Source organism: Falco biarmicus, chromosome 1 (assembly GCF_023638135.1).
Source record: "Falco biarmicus isolate bFalBia1 chromosome 1, bFalBia1.pri, whole genome shotgun sequence".
Taxonomy (NCBI): domain Eukaryota; kingdom Metazoa; phylum Chordata; class Aves; order Falconiformes; family Falconidae; genus Falco; species Falco biarmicus.
Window position 1 is genome coordinate 66,748,906 of NC_079288.1, and position 21,696 is coordinate 66,770,601.

The window sequence follows — 21,696 nt, forward strand, 5'->3', positions numbered from 1 at the left end:
TGTTTTTGAAAGTAACTGAGTGAAAAAGTCAAAAAACTTGCTGGATACTCACTTAGAGCTAAAAATTCTAAGACTGCAGTATCTCAAATCCTAAGTAGCTCAAAACTTCTTTTTAAAACTATGCTTTAACTTGTTCTCAGTGAATTTCTTTCTATGGAACACTGCTGATAAATTGGTTGTGTTCTTTGAACAATGGTATGTCTAGTGAAACTTATGTAAGTTTGCATTTTACCAAGTTGCTCATTCTTCTATCACAGGGAGGAAGAAATGGCATTTCTTCTTCCTGTCCTTCTCTAGTAGATGGACATTCATTTTATATAATCAGTTCTTAAATTTTAACCTGTAAGAGAAGCAACAGGAAGCGTGATCAGAAGTTTGCATAAAATTGTGTCTTTTCAGATGAAAAAAGAACTCTTCAAAAGGCGTCAATAGGAAGAGAACTTACAAATGTACTTGCTAATTGGTTGTGGTAGAAATGTGTGCCTAATTTCTAATTTTAATATGTGTCACTTTAGCTTATGGCCTTTATTTCTTGTTTCATTTTCTCAGCTAGATTAAAGAGCTCTTTACTACCTAGTTTTTTTCTCTCTGTGGAGATACTTTCATAAAGTAATCAAGTTGTTCCTCACACTTTTTGTTAAAAGAAACAGCTTGAGCTCTTTGAATCTTTAATTGTTAGGCAGGTTCTTAGGTATTCAATTTATTTGTGGCTTGCTTTCAAGATAGTTCACAATTCTTCAGCATCTGTTTTGAGAAAGAAGCACCAGAATGATTGAGATCTTTCCAATGAACAGAAAAGTCAGATACACTGCAGGGTCTACCTCAGAGTATATATGAATAGGCAAATATATTGTTATATATATATTTACGTGTGTTTGTTTGTGTATGCAAAGGCTATATTAGTCCTTTTCATGACGGCATTCCATGGATGGCTTGGATTCATGTGCACCTTTTCATTGTTGGCCAATGCTTTCCACAGCATTAATCCATTCTTTTCTGTTTAGTCTGTATTTAGTTTGTATCCTTTGTTCCTAGGTATGTATGTGAATTTTGTATTATCTAAATTCTTACAGTCCATAGAGACAGCACCTTCTGTAGCACCCAGAAATGCAACCCCTGAGGTGACACGCCACAGCCGTGTGCACAATGTGCACCATTTCTCCCTGTGCAGCATTTGTTTCCTTGGTCGTACAGACCAAAAGGCTGACATGACATTCTGTAGTGTGATACCAAGTCTTGACAACAAGAAAGATTAAATCGATGACTTCTCCAATACTTAAGATAAACCTATGGATTTTCAGTGTATACTTCCACAGTGCGTTTCTTAATGTATAATTTCAACAAACTCGCTTTGTGGATTGTTACTGGCTGTCAGTGATTGTCACTGATACCCAGTGGCAGGTGCCACAAAAGATCTTAGACAATCCAAACTTTTTTGAGTGCTTCAATATAATGACAACAGCGCAAACCTCAGCAGTAAGAAAACTGGAGTGCTACTACTGTCCTGGAATATGCCCCTCAGCAAAATAATACACGAAAGCACATGAAAAACCACAGTAAATATGTGTTTCAACTACTCAGTGATGCACATATCATCAATCTGATTTTTAAAGTGCCTCTGTAGTTTTCATAGTATTCCTAAAATGATGAATAAATTATGAAAATGGTCACTGTACATAATGTATTCATATTGTGACTCTAAATCCTTGACCTGTAACACCACACTTATCATCTATCTTGTCACATTTACTGTAATATATTCAACTTCAGTTGTGATTATATGTAAGTTCTAGCTATGGAGACCTTTTGGATTTATGAAGTTAAATGTAGCTACTGAAATACTGTATAATTTAAAAGTTCAAGTATTAAGGATTCTTCATTCTTGCTTTGTGTACATTTCAGCAAAAATATGACATACCTCACAATAGTATTTAATAACTGTACAGTATGCTCCCTGCAGTACCGTGTAGCTCTTTATGAGCCAAGAAAATATGTAAGGCATTTACTGAGAGGATCTTTCCTAGCTGAACTCCATTGCTGTAGAGCTAACATATTAAAACACATCAAACACATTGAAATTAATGAAGTACTGTCTATCTGTGTCTGGTGGGTACTGCATTAGGCTTTTGTTTAGGCAAGTATAGAGGTAGATTTACAGAAACTTAGATTACTTGGGATTCGGTACCAGATTGATAGCCGCAGGCATAATTCCTGTGCTTTTTAACGGTCTCACCACTGTCAGGAGGACTCTGTGTTCCTGCTAGTTTACTTTCAGTATAACATTCTGCCTCCTGATTTTTGGCATAAAGCTGATAAACAGATTTCCTCCTAAGAAATTGCTCTAACTTTGTCAGCAAAATCCATGAGATATAGAACATGTTGCATACCCTAATATCTGCTAGTATCTGTGGCTAAGCTTTAAGCGGTGTTTCCATTCACCCTTAAGTATGCTGAAAAAAATACGTGTACAAACTTTGTAGTGAAATTTTGGTGGAAGTAGAACAGGTATAAAAGATCCCCAAAAGGAAAGCAATATTTTCTTCTTTTTTTTTTTTTTTTCTTTTTCTTTTTATTTTTTTGTTACTGTGTTTGTTACATAGAGGTAAGTCAGGTTGGAAGGGACCTCAGGAGGTCTGCAGCCCAAATTTATGAGAGATCAGACAAGGTTGCTCAGCGCTTTACCCAGCTGGGTTTTGCACAGTCTTTCTGGGAAACCTGCTCCACTGCTGGACTGTCCTCACAGTGAAGAAGGAATTTTTTATATCCACTTGGATGGGCTTTGGGATTTGGCTTTTTGTCTCTCAGTGTGTGTCAGTCCGTATAGTTCATATTTTTTTGAGGTATTGCTTTCCAGGGAGAAGTAAACAAGTATAACAAAAAGTAAACAAGTCAGTGTCAGTATTCAGAGTCCTGGGACCTCAGTACGTAGTACACTTTTCTGCAAATCTGTGTGTTTCAATGACACAAGGCTGCTGAAGAACCCTATTTCCCATTGCAGAAATAACAGAAGTAAAGCCCCTTGTAAATAGTCTGTTTTAAATAACTTTTATTTTGTTTAAACTTTGCCAGGATTTCATGTTTTTTGACACATATTGATACATTAAAATATTTCTTCTTGTATGTTGCATGTAGAAAAGCTTCAGAGAAAAAAATACATCTCTGATCTCCAGTTACGTTGAAGGTAGCATTGTGTGTTTGTTCTGAAAGGGCAATTCCATAGGTGAACTATGCTCCTCATTGAACTTGAAAATTATTACTGAAGCAGGGAAAAACACAGAAGGAACTGGAACATGGAAATAAAATTAGTAATTACTATGAATATACAAAGACAATTCATTACAATAAACAGCCCAGGATATTAAAGACATTAATACGCAGCGGATAATTTGCACTAAGTGGCTGTGTTTTTGTAAACTTGGACTATTGTATTCAAACGGCTACTGGCCTGTTCGTTGTGCTATGCTATCTTTTTTCAGTGCATTGCTTCACTACTTGAAACACAGTAGGTGGTATTCTCTAGTAGGTGTAGTAGCTAATTAAGCACGGTTTCCTGCAAAATGCCTGCACAGTGTGTATGAGCTGCAGCTTGCCTCTGTAACTTTGACATCATGTGCGAACAATGCAGTGAGTAGGTGCAGTGCCCATCTGATTTAAACGTTGACTGATTTAATGTTTTTGCCTGTTTCAGCTTTCACAGGCCTAATTGTGGGCATTATGCCTAGATGTGTTCTTCATCCTAATTATACGCTGGCTCAATGATTTCTGATGATTTTACTGCCAATTGCTAACCAATAGCATAGGACCGTAACAAACCGCTTTGTTCATTAAAGCAAGTATTCTCAAATGGCCTGGTTTTTTAATTTTTCATTTGAAAAATTAAAATGCCAGAATCAAATAGTATAATACTTGGTTTTCTTTGTATCTCATGCTTTATGGATCTTATTCAAATCAAAATGAAGATGCTAAAGAACCTTTTCTTTAGTGTGGTATAGTTGTGTGAAAGACTGCAAGTTTCAGCATTCAGCTCAGTGATGATCCTGTTTTCCTAGAAACATTCTGACCCAACCTAATTGCAATTAGTACTTAACATCTATTTTTAAGTCTCTGACATAGTGCAACTACTACATGTTAGAATTCATGATCTACGGAATTTGTCAGGATATCCAAGTGATTGAAATAAAATCTCCTGTGTAAACAGAACCAGAATTAGTGAATTTAAGGTCCCACCTTCACCTATGAATTAATGAATATTTCATGGATCTTTCTTATCTTTAATTTTATATCAAACCACAATGTTTGGACTGACTTTTTAGGCTTGCTAGGCTGCTTCTTGAAAAATGTAACATCGGGTGTTTTTTTTCACTTGAAAGGTCCCTCTTTGTGTATTCTCACTTGCCAAGGGTCTGACTGCAAGATGATTAGTTTCACCAGCTCTGGAGAAGCACTTGAACTTGAATAATTCTACCAGACACCTGGACCTGAAACTTCTACCAGATTTAGTACTTAGAACTAAAAATAGTTTAATGAGTTTCAGTGTGTATAGATTCCAGCAAAAGTGACTACATCTGTTTGCAACAGTGTGCTGTACCAGCTAGCAATCTGCAGGACTGGTTGCAGACACAGACTGTTCTCCACTTTTAACAATTTCAGGTGCAAACAGACAGGAGAAAAGGGCTTGAACAGTAGTCCAATGCTCCAGTTCCAGCAGTGAAAAGCCACTGGTGCTGAAGTGGATGCAAGCTAGTGTCTATAGGCAGAAATACTTTTTAACAGATCATGCATCACATATAAGACAACAAAAGTTCACTACCAGATATATAACTCTTTATTAGTTGGGGTTTTTTTGGAGGTTTTTGTTGTTGTTATTGTTGTTTGGTTTTTTGTGGGTTTTTTTGTTTGTTTAACCAGAGAAGAACTAAAAAAAGAATATTGCTTGGCAAGAGGCTGATGTTGGGAGAATTTACATAGTTCTCAGCAACATCTGCCTTTCTGTGGTTAGAACTGCAGGTTTTAGCTAACCCTCTTCTCTGCTTGTATCATTTGTGTGTGGTACTTTCATACTATCACTGTAAGCATAGAGCTAATTCATGTCAAAAACTTTTCTGCAGTATGCAGTGCAAAAAACAATAAAGGACATATTTATGACCTGAAAAACTAGGAAATATTGTTAATCTGGACCAAATTTGATTGTTTGTGATGTTTTAGGCCAGATAAGAGACCAGAATTTTAATCTGAATATTTTTTTTTATTTTGCTGTTCACTAGGCAGGCAGTTGTTATGCCTTTGAAAATATTTATCTCTGAGAAAGCACCGCAGTCCGATACCAAAAATATAGACATTTAATTTTATTCTTTTAAGAGAAGAGCTTCGCCAACTTTAGTTACTTCATAATCCTTAATACGATGTCCCTGAAAGTCATAAATATCTGTGACTGATTTTTTAAAAGTATGGTCAAGTCATTAACATTAGTGCTGCACTCATTCATGCATTTCTTTCAGTTTATTCAGTGAACAATGCTTTGTGAGAGGGTGTATTTTCTGTTAGATTTCCTCTTTTTCACAGGCATAAAACCCAATAAAGACATACACAAGGTGAATTTAACGATTTTATGTTTTCCAAAGTGCAGAATTAGGAATTTTCATATACTGTTCTTAAAGTATATATTAAGTAACAGTTTATAAAAAGAAGTGCCTTTGTGAGAATTGGCTATTTCTGAAGAAATGCAAATGTGATTTATATTCAAACCTAATATGTGACCTTATTTAAATGCAATATTTTTATTCTTTATAGTAAGTAAATTCTGCCATCTTGTTTCGAAACACTGTGTATTACCTTAGCTAACACACTTGCTGATAAGCATGTGTTTGCTTTTATTAATAATTGCATTTTCATGCTTGCAACGAAAGAACAGGATTTCTCATGGTAAAAGGTAAAGCAAATTAGGGCATAAGAAGGCCCAGCTGAGTCAGAGCAACGGGCCATTCAGCTCAATGTTCTCCAGCTGAGAGCATGGCAGTGGGAAGTGCTATTTAGAGAACGGCATTCTTCCTCCTCTTCTTTAGTGTTCTGGAACTGCTGTTTTAGGAGTGTTAGCAGGTAAGATCTTGGTTTTGCTTTTTTAGTTTCCTTTTATGCCCTCATTGATCGTGAGGTGTTTTTTTGTATTCTATTTTTAATTTACGGGTACCATTTGTCTCCACAACCTTGAGATGTAGTAAGAAATTATAAAGAGTACTATGGTCTCTCTGTAGTTTTTGATTTTTACTTGCTTTAAAATAGTCTTTTGCTAGCCTTATCAAGTGGTTCTTAGTTCTAGTATTATGTGTTTTAGTGAGTAATGGTTCTGCATTTATTTATTCATTGCATTCAGAAATTTTTGAAGTTTTAATTGTGTTCTTTCTGTGTTGCTATCTCCAAATTAAGGAGCCTTAGCCGCCTTAATTTTTCATTATAGGGCAGCTGCTGCAAGCCTTCCATCATTTCAGTTGCTCTTGTCTGTACTTCACTGGAGTCCCCTGTACTTTAGAATCTAGTTCAGCTGTGTCCTTCTTGAGATGTGGAGTTGCATGTGCTGCTCAGGATATGGGCTTGCTAGGGCTTTCTGGAGGGGCCTTTTATAAATGTAATCTCTGCCATATTCTTAATGCCTTTCCTGAGGACACCTGATGCTTAGTTTTTTCACTTTGAATCCTGCTGTATATTGAGCTGATGACATTACAGAAAAATCAACAGTGACTCTAGGAACTGTTTCCATTGTTGTCTCTTTCAGTTTTGGAAGATGGTTTAGATTATTGTTTATATGTGGTTATGAACTTAGAAGCTTGTATGCTGTCTTTTGCATGCTCAGTCTCATAGAATTGTAGAATTGCTTAGGAGGGAAAGAACCTCTGAGATCATCAAGTCCGCTACTGACCCAAGTCTCTAAGCACCACATCTATACCTCCAGGGGTGGTGGCTCAACTGCTTCCCTAGGTAGCTTGTTGCAGTGCTTGACAACCCTTTTAGTGAAGAAATTTTTTCTAATATCCAATGTAACTCCCCTGGCATAACTTGAGGTTGTTTCCTCTTGTCCTGTTGCTTGTTACTTGAGAGAGGACTGATGCCCACCTTACTAAAACTTCCTTTCAGGTAGTTGTAGAGACTGATAAGGTCCCCCCTTGGCCTTCTCTTCTCCAGACTAAACCGCAGAATCTTCAGCTGCTTCTCATAAGACTTGTTCTCAAGAACCTTCACCAGCTTTGTTGCCCTTTTGATACTCTCCAGCACCCCAGTGTCTTGTCTTGTAGTGAGGAGTCCAACACTGCACACAGTATTTGAGGCACTGCTTCACCAGTGCTGAGTACAGGAGGACGATCACTGCCCTTGTCCTACTGGCCATGCTATTTCTGATACAGGCCCAGATGCTCTTGGCCGCCTTGGCAACCTGGGCACACTGCTGGCTCATGCTTGTATGATTTCTCTCTGCTGCTTATAAATACTTCATCTACCTCTTCATCCTGGTCAGGTGGTCTGTAGCAGACTCCCACCATGACATCTGCCCTGTTGGCCTTCCTCCTGTTCCTTACCCATAAACACTCAACCCTATTGTCACCATTGTTAAGCTGCAGACAAAATGCTCCTTGATATGTAGGTGTACCCCACCGCCTTTCGTTCCTTGCCTGTCCCTTCTGAAGGGTTTATAGCCATCCATTGCAGCACTCCAGTTGTGAGAGCCGTCCCACGGTGTTTCTGTGATGACAACTATATTGTAGTTTTCCTGCTGCACGATGGCTTCCAGCCCCTCCTGTTTGTTGCCTGTGCTGTGTGCCTTGATGTAGATGCACTTCAGTGTTCTGCTATCAATCCTGCCACCTTTTCAGGGGGTGAAGCCTCAATTCCTATGTGACCTTTCTCGGGTCCCTCTGTGGTTTTTAACACATCAATAACCCTTGTGTCTTTGCTGTATGGATCTCCATCTCCTACCTCCACTGAGATGGCAGACCAAAGAACCTTGCTAGCGCACTGTGCCTTATCTCTAGCAAGGCTGGTTTTATCCCTCCCCTGCTTCCTTAATACCTATGTAGAAAGCTTAGTATCGTTTGCCTACTGTGTGCTCACCCTGTAAACCACTTCCTACAAGTCAGTGATGTTGAATAAAACTGGTCCCAGCAGTGATTCGTGGTGGACTGCCCTTCTGACTCATCTCCATGGTCATGGAAAAGTGACCATTAAGTCCTGCTGTTTGATTCCTGCTTTTTGATGAGTTTTCTATCTCCAACTCTTTAGTTGATCCAGCGATAACTTAGTTTTTCTACTAATCTCTGATGTGAAAACTTATCAGAAGCTTCTTAAAAATCCAAATTTTATTCCCCCCCCGCCTTGATCCCCTTAAATACTGGCTTACTGATACCTGATGAGATCCCTAGGAGGCTTGTAAACAGGGTTTCTCTTAGCTATATTTTAGATATAGATATGTATATATAGTAGTGCTGACTGTGTCAATAGACTTAATCTTTTCATGTGCAAGGTTGAAGAGTGATGCTTTAGTCTGGTTTTCAGAAGGTTTTTTTGTTTGTTTTGTTTTGTGAAGAATTGGTGCCTGAAGGTGGCCTTGGTAACAGTTGATATTTTCATAACAGAATAGCATGATTGTGAAAGAAGATGTAACACTGCGAAGGGCCCAGTCTCACCCTGGGCATTTTACCAGTTTTGGGATTAATTTTACCCTGACTAAGTTGCTCAGGTTTTCAAACCCTCAAAGGTCCTAACTACTGACACCTACTACATTCTGTGGACAGGCTGAATTTGTAACTGGAATTTCTGTACACAAGACTTTTTTTCTTAAAGGAAAAAGAAAAGGAAAAAAAACCCAAACAAACCAAAACCCTATGGTAGAAATAAACATGGATCTCTGATTCTGTGTGAGCATACCCATGGCCTTCTCTTCTACCTTGTTGCAGTCTTTTTAGTTTTGGGAACAATTATAAATGTTACGCTGTGTAGCAACTTGGGCTTCTTATGCTCACATGAATATATATTTCTATTAAACACGTTAAAGATGTTCTTATGCTGGGGGGATTTTAAGGCTTTAGAGTTAAACACACAAAAAGAACATTGCAATTGCCACCAGTTGTAAGCAATATAAGTTTCTAATTTCATAATTACATAACGTTCTTCACTATACTGGACCTTTATTTAGTGTTCAGATGCAACTGGTAGTAATAAACCGTAAGATTAGAAAACCTGAAAAGCTCTTCCAATGCACTTTCCCAGGAAAAATACATTTATTTGCGTACAGTGTCCTTTGTGGGTCTACATTTTTGCTTCCCTATTGAAGGGCTCTGTACAGTCTAGGAATTGATCGCTTCATAGTAGTCTTTTGTGCTCTGGCTGATGATTTAAAAAAAGTATCATTTTGGCTAACTTTTTCTGGTCATTAAGAGATTTATGTTGTCTTAATGTTGCTTGTTATTGACTATGTTGAAAGTTTCAGGTCTTCTGATGCTGTCTTGTTTGAAATCTTACATCTGTGAATACAGGTGACTGCTTTTACGTGGTACTTATTTTCCTGGCCAGAGTTTTATTGAGCATGAGAAATACTTTGAGGCTGATGATAATGCACATAATGAGGTTTCATGTCTGTGTGTATATATAAAAATGCACATAGGCAACATACAGCTTGCTTTGCAGATTTTTTTCAATACTTGAGTGTATGCAGCCAAGACATGTTTGTCAATTTTCAAGGTAAATGTTTTGGCAGCTCATTGGTGGATGTTAGGAAAGTGCTAATGTTAGATGGGTGAACTGACTTTAAAGAGCAGACGAAAGAAAATAGCTCAGATTAAGTTATTACTCTTGTCATTATTAATGTGTACTTTGGTAGCTCCCAAGGTGGTACTGCTGCTGCCTGTAAAGATAGGAAAACTTGTTCCTTGCTCCAAAGAGATCACAAGAAGTGCAAGTAACAGATGACAGTTGGGGTGAGATTACAAACAAATTAAAATGAACATTTGCTATTGCCAGCTGCATGTCAAATTGTGATCGGCATTAAATTCTTTCCTCAATGTTTTGCTTTCATTAAAATGTAAGAAAAGTGAATTCAGAAATGTAAATAGTTAAGATTTACATTCCATTAATCAAATGGTATCCTCTACTCATGTATAGGGTTTCCTCAAGAGAAAATGTCCTTTATTAAAAACTCCCATACAAACACATAACTTTTTTGTTAATAGCTTGAATTTAATGATTATTTTAAACTAAATATCCAAGGCCAAACTGGGCTCAAAAGACTGGAGAAAACTTTCAGGACTAGACCAGAGTTTTAGCCAGGAGTTTGCATTATTTCAGTACTTTGAAGCATGTTGCCAAAGGGTAGCATTTTTTATCATCTAGGCTACCTAAAATAAGACTTTGATGCAACAATACCCTACACATCCTGCAAGTTTCCACAAGCCTTCATGTTCAAAATGACATTCTATTTCTGCATTTGTGTTCAAACTTGCATTAGATTCTTCTTCTGTTGTGCTTATATGAAGTAGTATACATGGAATAAAATTATTTTTACTACTTTGTACCTGTGTAAAACAAAGACCTCTAGATTGAGCTTGTCCTCTGCAACTGCTTTGGAAATGTAAAGGTCTATTGCTATTCTTAATGTCTTGGAGTGTCTTGTATGGCTCCATTAATGCAGGAGAGTGCAGACGTTCCCATGGTCCTGTCGTATGTGGCAGCCTGTACAGGGAGCTCAAATGGCACAAGCAGCTTGTGTTTGGTACCTGAGATCGTTCTCTCCTGGACAGCTAAGAATTAGTTTCTCTTAAGCATAAAGTTAGTCAAATGATCATCTTGGATTAAATGTCTAGATTTTAGGTAGCTTACACTGTGAATAACGATATTTTTTTGAAATTCTTTTGAAAACAATGTTTCCAGATTCAGGCTTTTCCTCTCCTTGAATTTGGTTTTGTGCCCTATAGAAAATGTTTGTGCTTTTTGACTTGTGTAGTTATAATGCACAACATCAGTGAATTTTCTTGTATAGATCTGTTTTAAATCCTACATTTGGTAGCATTTTATGAATTACTAAATGATAGCTATAATCCATAGAAAGATCCACTGACTTAAGTTCTTCTTGACACAGCATGTTGCAGGATATCTAGATACATAAAATATACTTCTTTCCTAAGTTCTACTTTCAGTGGCATATTTGCTACAAAATTGCTTCCATATTATCTAGTGAACCAGTTCTACAGTCTCAGAAGCTTAATACTATTCCCTGAAAGCTCTGGGATTTAGCTGCAATTAATTTTTATTTGGGATGTATGTGATCTTTATACAAGAATTACTTTTTCCACACTAAAACTAATCACTCCGGCCAATTCCAAAATAACAAATAATGTTAGCTTAGTATCAAAGTTCAAAGTACTGGTTCAAATATAGTTGATGATTATTATATAGTTAGAGAAATGTATTTTTCCTCAATTGTTTGACTAACATTTCTTAAAGGATTTATAAAATAACTGTAGTCATTCAGAAATATTTCTGAAACTGTAGTTACTCTTTGTTTAAAAAAAAAAAAATAAATAGGCCAGACAAAAGCCTTCTCTTTCGAGTTGTACTGTGTGATTTGTGTGGTGTATTGGTGGATGTTTAAGTGATGTTTAAGCTGCCATTTATAAACTCAGTAATTTTTCCTTGTTTCCGTAGAAAGGAAGGAAATGTAGTATTACTGTTTCTATTTACCACAGCATAGAGCCAGTGAAAAATAAGAAACAGAAATGAAAGGGCTTGGCATGTTCCACAAACTTGTATTGGAAATAGTCTTTATTTTGTCTAAGGAGGGGTCTAGAAAGGAGGCAAATCAGAACTAGTAAGAAAATATTGCAGGGGGGGAGGAGTACAGATTAGCTATTTTAAGCATGTGTATTCCAGGATCCTAAGGATGGTGACCACACCACCTGCAGTGATTTATGAAAAGTCATGGATAACTGAGAAGCTGTCACTGAGATAAGATAAATGTTCTGCTTATTGGAAGCATGATCCTGAAAATTGCAGCACTGTACAAGAGTTCTAACTTCAAGTCTTAGTAATATACTGAAACAAACATTGCATTTGCAAACACTCAGAGCTTGCTGAGCAAGGGCGATCAGGCACATGTAGCTTTTAAATCCTATAATAGATAACTGACAAAGGGAATGTAGGAATACAGGAAGCTTAATGTATGTAGAATTTAATGAAGTATTTGTGATAGTGGGAATTAATGAAATAGTTGTTTGCAAAGTCTCATTGAAAAATTAATGGAAATTGACTTGAATAACGCAGAGGTTGAAAACATTCCAGAAGATTGTAAACAAAAGATAACGATAAGCAACAGCATATTGAGCTGGGATGTGAAGGGCAAGAAGTGTGTGGTGAGATGTCAGAAAGGTCAATTTTATCTCTGATCTAATTCAACGTTTTCATTAGTGATTAGCAAATGATGTAACCAGCATGTTAATGAGTTTCCTGAGATAAAGATGTACTAAAGGAGCTATACAGACCAATAAAGTCAGTTCAGAGATTTAGAGGGGTTAAAAATATAAGCAAGCTATTTGACCCAAGAGGACACAAACTTGCATATGTGGGGAAAAAAATCATTAAAGCTTAGATAATTGTGGACTTGTATTAAGAGTGCATCTGATGTTGGGATAACAAAAAAATAATTGTGTGCAAGTCCTGATCAATAGGTGCCATACATCTGCAAATAGGTACGTGTGCCAGGCAAGAGGAAGATGGTGAGTGCCTTGGTGTTCTCATGTCTAGTGTTTGTACATGGATGCAGGTTGGAATTTCCACATTTGTTGTGTCCACAATAGCTAGTTCTTCTTTGTTTCTGTCATGTGCTATATTTCTTATTTTCTACTCTCCTACAGACAGTAACGTGAACTGGTATAACCAACGTGAGCAGAGGAAAAGAAAAGAATGATCTGTTATCTGAGTCCATTTTCATGGAGTTTCAGGCTGAGACAGGAAATATATCTCTAAAGAGTAAAATAGAAATTCAAAACTATGAGTAAATTTTCATAGGAAAAAAAATCAAAATGCATACCTGGGGTGTAGACTCTGAATGGTGCTTTGAATGTGTTGCTCTAACATTTGGTTACTTTGGTTATCTGATTTTGGTTAATGTTCCAAAACCAGCTTGCAACAAACTACCAGTATATCCTTCATGCTACCTCTGTTGCTCCTTCTGTTTACTTTTTTCATGGCATGACTGCTTAATGCAATGTTTTGTGCTGAAGGCCAGGATTTTCTAGTACAATTTATAGTTCAAGCTGAAAATTATCTTTCAGGTAGCTGGATCTTTCCTTTTCCTCTGACTGTTTCCTACCTATGAACCCACAGTGACCTGGATTAGCAGTAGATCCGAGAGCTACAAAAGCTGCCCTCTTTTCCAGAAAGTGAGAAAACAAAATCTAGGCAGAGGTATTTAAAAACGTTTAAGTATACTTTATGTAAGGCTTTAAGTGTTTATCCTACTGTGCAATGGAGTCTCAATACTTGAAATCTCAAGGCTCTGAACCATGCGATAAAGCGCAGCAGAGCTGGATGGCTTCCCCACACCACTTACTAGTGGAGATGGAAAGAACTTCTTTTCTATTTGTGTTGATTTCCAGACTCTCACCTTGAAGAAAGACATGCTGTTATCAGCTGAGAAGAAAAATTGCAAAAACACCAAATAAGAGTAATCACATTTGTCTGGGACATTATCAAATTCAAAGTCTGATTCCTTCCCTCGTCCCCCTTGCTTTCTGACTTCGGTTGTTGTGTTCTTACACTGAGAAGGAAGGTAAAATCTACCTTTTATTCTATAAATTGGAAACGGATGCTAGGTTTCTGTAACACGAGTGATCTCGCAAATGTTGCTGTGCTGCATGTGCTGGATCTAAGCAACATGTACTTATGCTGAATAAATAAAATACAGAATTCTTGGGTCTCATAACTTGTTTTCCCCCATATTATTTCATCTGCTAAAAGCCATATGGAATGTGAGAGACATCTTGGCCAGAGCTCACATGAGTAGCCTGGCTATTCTTAGCTTATGTATCAAAATAGAAAGCTGTGTGTTTCTTGGACAGTTGAAATGGAATATGATCAATGCTTCAGGTTAAAACTATCTCAATTTTTCTTTCATTTTGTGTATAACTTTCCATATGCTTATGATTATAGCATAAAAACATGTCTACAATGTTCCTTTAGATAGCTCTGTAATCACTAGCATACAAATTGTGCTGTCATGCACAGCATTCATTTTAAACTTTAATGTATGTGGATATATATGCGCAGATACCTAAACATCTAGTAAATATTGTAAATCCATATTTAGGCATATACTGCTTTATAGACTTGCTTTGCATTTCAGAACTGTGAATGCTACCAGCACAGCTGGGAACGAGGAACCTTTATTTACCTCATTGTGGATTGGTAGTTAGGTATAAGCTAGTTTTTGACATCCTAGTGTTTTCCTTCATGTATAGATTACTTTTGCTGATATTAGAAGACAAACGATAGGAGAACTTTTTCAGACTTGGAGGAAAAAGGTGGAGCTGTCCTCTTAATCTAAATCCTACTTGAAAATCATAGCATTAAGGATCAGTTTTCTGTGTTGTTAAACGTATTTACAGAGAAATTATCTATAAATGATGCTAAAGCTCTGCTAAATTACAGTTGGGTATTTTCTTATTAAAATATTTGGCTGATGCGCTCTAGGCTGTGTAGCTTGCACTAGGCACCTTGCAATTTAATACATCTTTTTTATTTTCACACAAAGGATATATAATGCAGAACGCTTCAGCACAGGGTGTTTACAACACCTGGTCACGAGTCTAGTCATCTGTGCTTTTCCTTCCATAAACTGGAGTAGCATCGGATACCCAGGAGAGGGCACCTGTGGCCCTCCAGTCAGCCTGTGCAACCCACAGACCGCAGGGCAGCGTTCTTGGCACTGGGAGGGGGGGAGGGGCGGGGGGAAGGCTTCAGAGAATCTTACCTGAATTGAGTCGAAGTACTCCTAAGCACTTATGGGTTACACATGGTGTCGGTTTGGAGATGTGGTTGCAGGTTTCTGCAATTAATTGGCATGCTTATCACAAGCTGTTAGCAAAAAGAGACTTTAAAGTGCTTTCACAACTGCTGCTGGTGGCAGCAGAAAGCCACCACTAACATGAGGGCCAAAGCACTTTTGGCTCAAAATTCAGTCCAGCCTGTTAGGGCTGTTAAATATTTAGACAGTGGTGCTGGGATCTGGGGGGCAAGAAAAGTGGGTTTTCTATGTTTGCTGGATGAAAAAAAAAAAACCAACAACAGAAGGTTCATGGGATGTTGTACTTGATATGGTGTAATTCAGTATTTTGAGGTCTCATATGGAAAAAATACGAAATCTGCAAAAAACTTTGGCTGTTGAAGTGTTTAGCCTCCAGCTAGTTACAGCTGTGAAACCAAGGTAGGTATTTAAGTATGATAGATAGACATGAGGTTGTTAGATCACAGAGCATCAAAACCATGGCACCCAGGTTCTAGTACATGAACACATCGGGCACATTGATGCTTGAAGAGTCGGTAGTCAAGTTAGGAGGACTAGTCTAAGACACTTTAAGTTCTATGCCAAATAGATGAGACATAAGATGTAATAACTTTTTGGGTGGATGTGTTAATGTGTGTGAGGTTAGAGAAATAAAACTTCATCTTAGCTTTTTCTTAAAATACCTAGGTTTGGTAGCAGAACAAACACTTTGAAAATGCCCATGTTGCAAAACATCATACAGTCAGTAGACAAATTAAATTGCTTTTAAAAGTAATTTTCAGTTAAATAGATCTTTTTTTGTTTAAAGACAGTGGCCATGAAAAGTTACAGTTGAACTGAGACCACGTATTGCTGTGCAAAAAAAACCCCAAATCAACCCACCCCTAGTAAATCACTCTTCCAGGGGTCACTGAATCTTTCTAACCATGTCTGCCTTTGGTGTTTAATTGGAACTAACAGGACAGACATCTGAGAAACATGAACTTGTATCATGTGTCAGGTACAACATTCTGAAGAGTAGAATTTCATGCTCTTATCAGCCAGAAACATTGTTTTAATGAATTGCAATGCCAAATGTGCTTTTTGTTTTTTTTTAAGAATACTTTGTTATATTTTAGTGGAGACATTTTTAAAATTTGAAAAATGTATGTCTTATAGCTACTGTATACAGAAGGTTGGAAACAAATGTTGGTAGGGTAGAAAATTACTATTTCAACAGTTATTGATGCCATTTAGTTTCCAATAAATGAATGTCTTTCATGATTACATCAGTTAAAACTTTTCTGTTGATGATAGAAGTGCTAGGTGAGTGTGCACTCCCTTTCTATGAGGGTGAGTGGAGGGATGTCTCACAGTGGCATCTTTGTTTTTTCTTTTTACTGACTACTCTTTTTGCATTAGTTTTACTGAATGAAGGAATCAATCCTATAACCTTTTAGCAACTCTCCTTTCAGTTGCTGCAGTGATGCTGGGGCTATTGTGATGTATGAGGAAAGAATTAGCTTTTGGGAAGAGACTACTAGATCAGCTGGTGTGGTTTGGAGGAAAGGGAGAAGCTATCTGATAGAGTCCTCCTGACCTGGAAGTTTGCTTGTATGTATTGAACAATATTAGTTGAGAAGCCTCTTCTCCCTATGAATCTTGCTTTGCTTAGTTTTTCCTCTGAGATTTCAGCATATCAAATTAATTGAATAACACCAGATACAATTTGTAAAGTAGTATCCTCAAATTCATTCCAGTTATCCCTCTCTACTGTATTTCTCACCAGTGCCCTCTTGAGTTCTCATTAAGTGAAACTTGATGAGCTGTGATGATAGCAGGGTCGCCTTCCCTGATTCACAAAGAAGCTGCTGAGCAACAATATTCTACAAAGGATTACAGAACTAATCCCTTAATTTCTTTCCTCCAAAGACTGTGTTGCTTATCTTGTCAAGCTGGCATGACAAAAAGAAAAATGGCAGTTTTTATTAACATATCTGTACAGTACCTGTGGCTGAGATAATCGTAAACTTAGACTGTCATATTTTTAACACTGACTGAAAAACAGGTAATAAAAAGAAAATAGCTGTATGCATCCACGGGAGATAAGAGACACCTAGAAGATACTTGACTGATTAAGAGGGTGGAGCTGTGCTGTATTAAATTAGCTGAAGATTCTTTCCCAAATGAAAATTCTATGTGTTGAAGAGCACACACCAATGTTGCAAAAAAAGGCTGCATGGAAAATCTTGAGTACATCTCCTATGAGATGATGGGGTAAGGAATCGGGGGTGGGGTGGGGTGTGAAGAGGTGGGCAGGATGTCCATGCATGTTAGTAATGTATTACAGTTCTGAAAACCCTTGAAGGCCCAGCCTTCTATCTGCTTTAAGAAAAATAAATAAATAATTCCTATGCATTTAAGTGTTGGGCGGATGTCTGTTATCATAAACTTAATGTTCTTGTGTTAAATCCAACAGGATTGTTCACGATTCATGTCTGTAGTACCAGGAGCACCTTATGAAGAACAGTCAGAGGACTATTACAATAATGATTATGCATCCTTTCCTGGTGTAGATGGGAAGGTGTTATATAGTTATATTGCATGACAGATACATAAACTACTGTTGTAACTAGTAACTAGTATCATTTTTTTCATACCTTCTGTCATTAGAATGAAGAACATGAGAAGGTGCTAGCAGTCCTTTCTGATAGAAAGTATGATTCTAACCAAAGCATCACTTATATTTCTTGATCTTTTCAGAGACATTCATTAGTAGCAGACTCATGACTGAATCTTGAATAAGTGTGAATCTGCCCTTGGTATATAATGTATATGATGAACAGAGTTGGCACTAATTAATACATCCCACCACTCTTTCTTCAGCTTGCTAGAAGTATTTTTCTGCTGGAAAGCTGTCCAAGTGTTTTTGGCACAGACATTTGTCATGGTTGTTATTAACCATAGTAAAAGTTAAGTATTCAAACTTTTTCCTGAGGCTCTGGATAAGTGGTTTTAAAGATTAAAATAAGACAGCAGAAAACTCTCCATGAAGTCTAACCTGCAACACATGACATTCAAAGTCATTTGTAGTGGTAAGGAACTCGGGAAAACTACTTCAGGTTGTAGAAGTCTGATGAGAGAGCAGATAGTTCATAATTTAACCCTGCTGTAGGTAGGAGTGAATAGGGAATGGTGTGGACAAGAGAATAATATCTTGTGATTATGCAGAGCCTGGGCAGAGACTACTATAAGCTCTGATATCACACATTTGATTTGTTACCTAAAACATGCACATATGATATATTGCCTAGATTACTGTCAATTGTTCAAAAATAACTTACCAATTTTTGGTGTAATGACCTGCCTTATTCTTTAAAACTGTTCCCAATTCTCATGTCAACTAACAGGCATTTGATTCTGTTAGAGGGTACCAGAAGGTATGGGATGGCTAATAGAATTTTTGTAGCTAGTGTGGTCATTATCTTTTGTATGCAAAAACCGCTTCACATGCAAAACAAAATAGCAGGGTGTTCCAATATGGTTAACACTGAACTTAATCTTAAAGGTCTTTTCCAACCTAAATGATTCTTTGATTGTATAATGTTTTCTTAACTGGTGGATATCATATCCTTTTGACACTAGTGGATTTTATTTCTTTGAATCAACACACCAAAGTGATATTAATGAATATGATCTACTTTAGCAGCAAAACTGATATGCTTAAGAAAGTCTTTGTTGGTTTAATCTCTTTTTGCAGTCTGTCACTAGCTGCTGCCATCTCCAATAAACTGATTCTTCTATCATTCCAGGCACCGACTGTGTTTCCTCCTTCTACCAGTTCACTCTTGTGCCATACTGGTTCTTGCCTTAATTTGACTTCAGTCTGTCTCCACTAGCTTTGCTCCCTCTGCTTGTCTCCAATATAAACTATGTCATGATTACATATAATCTGAGAAGTTTGAATCTTAATTGCTCTGTATGTCTCTTCCTGTACTTCTTCCCTTTCAGTGCTTCCTGATGTGCTCCTGTGAATTTCATTCTTTGCGTCTTAATCTGGCTTTAGATTTATTTGTACCAGAAGCATAGTAGTAAATTCTCATTAGAAATACTACTAAATAAACAGGCTGATTTACTGCGTTTACTGTCAAGGCTTCTTATCTGGTGGTTCTGGTTCTGATAATAAGCAATTACCTCTGAGCAACAAGTTCACTCCTGTGCTTCTCTACTCAGTTCTCAAATTATTTTGTCCTCTCTTAATAGAGTGATTTGGAGAAAATTACTTGATTAGAGTTAGTAAAAAATAGAACTGTATAAATACCGAATATTTTTGGCTGCAAGGGACCTCTGAAGTTCTCTTATTCCCACACCCTGCTCAAGGTAGGTCCAGTCATCTCAGTTTGTTCAGCTGAGTTTTGAATATATAAAAGGACACAAATTGTGCAATGTCCCTGGGCAGCCTGTCTCGCTATTTGTTCTCTGTGATCCCCTGCCTGCACCCAGGATTTGGTATTGTTGCTGAATCCGTGCTCTCCTGTTGTTCAGGAGTCTTTTGCTTGGAAGTAGAAGTAAGTTTACCACTCCAGAAAATTCTAACGGTAACTTTTCTTAGCACTACACTTGTCGGAGAACTTAAATAAAAATTATTCTTCATTTTAGAAAAAATTGCATATGAAAAAATTCAACGAAGCACATAACTACAAAATTAAAGGAAGAATAACATAAAACTGTCCTAATTGTATTGTCCCATGGGTAACAATTCAATGTGGCTTTTGGCAAATACAGTAGTGATATAATAGCTATAATTTCAATGTTTTTGATCTTTCCCTGCATGGGTGGTATTTTGGGTATTCAGTAACTGTTTTCATTGAGACTGAAGTGAAGAACAGGACAGCTGCATTTTCAAATGTTGAAGCACAAATTCTCTGACATGTAGAGGTATATTAACAGGCAACTCTTGAGTCAATATAGACTTAGGTGCCAAAGTACCTCTGAGTAAAAGAAAAATCAAGAACCAAGAAGAATATGGGAAACTACTATATGATTGAATATGATAGCATTTTATCATAGCTGATAAAACTGTCTGCAGATTAACCAGTCACAACTAGAACAGCATATGGAATCTACAACTACAACCATTCATGGTGGGATATGCTCGCTCCAAGTGCTGTTATAATTCCTACTATGCAGATCTCAGTTCTATAACCCTGATGAATAGATGGGTACTGCCTTTGCATTATTATTACTGTATGACTAAGGCTATATATGCTTGTTTAAATCCAGCTTTCAGAACTGAAACTAAGCTCTAATCTAAGGCTTCCACAGGGCACATCTCCATATATATGTGTGTAGCTTAAAAATCTAAAGGGGCAAAGGTAACCTGCTTGGACAGCCAAATTATATGGGCCAGGTTATCTCCATATCTTCTTCTTTCAGTCTGAAATGGTATTAGTTTAACTTAATTTTAGACTCAGAAGACAATGGAAGCTAAAAAATTTTTGGATTAATTTTCATCTTTCCAATATCTCTTAATCCTACTTAGTCTTTCTGTCTGATCAGATTTGTTTTCAAAGACTGAGTGATTAATCCTACCTGTCCTGAGAACGGAGCTGAGACTTAATTTCTGATAGCTGCCAAACACTCACAGAGTAGGCAAACCTGTGAGAGTAGCAAGATGATTTTGGAAGAAATTTATGGAAAGAGTGGATCTACCCACTTCATTTTGCTTGATTTATATCTTGCAGCAGATTTGGGTGAATAGAGTAACTTCTGTGCTTTTGTTTGGCTGTTCTGCACTTTCCTTTTTGGTAGAGGTGATGATTTTGGTGCATGTTTAGAGCATTCGGCTGTATTTCTGCCATTTGGCTCTTGCTAGAGTTGTTGGTCTGTGCCTGCTAGGTAGGAGGAGCTTTTCCTCAAAATATGTTTCTTGATGCTGACGTCTGAAGTTCAAAAGGCGGCTTCCTCCAATACCTCGGTCTTTCAAATTTGTCTCAGGTTTGTGTACACAGTTTAATGGGATTTGCAGTCTTCAAAAACCCAACAAACCACAAACCCCTCTGTCCTTGTTAGTTTTGTCTGAACTCTTTTAAAACTATACAAGATCAAGTCACAACACAAAAACTTTCTAATAAAGGAAGTCTTTGAGAGGTGGAAAATACGGTCACCAAAAATCATAAAGCAGTGTAACAATTCCAAATTATATTTAATAGTTTATTTTAATCTTGATGGTTCTCTTCCAAGAATCTCAAAAGTTTTGGCCTTGAAGGCAAAGTAAAATGATATGCCCAATGTTCCTTGACTGTCTGACACAGAGTAGCCTGAAAGTTTGGCATGTTACCCCTGTTTCCCTGTCCTAAGTGTCTCTTTCCCTCTTTGCTCCAGATAAAATCTGCTTTATGTTTTCTTCTGAAGCTTAAGAAATTTTCCTTTTTCTTATGAATGCTCTTGATTGATGTATCTTTGTTAAAGTTGATGTGGTAATTTGGGGGTTCTTTGCCAGTTTTCTTTGGAATTGCTTCTCTTGTCCTCTTTGACTTTAGGAAATAGTCATGGAATCACTGAAAACCACTGAGTTCTTCCTAAAGAGCAAGTCTGAAGATAGCACTTCAGTCAGTACTTAAATTTGGCTTTGTGTTGCCCCAGAAGGAATAATAAATATTAATATATGATCTGCAGTT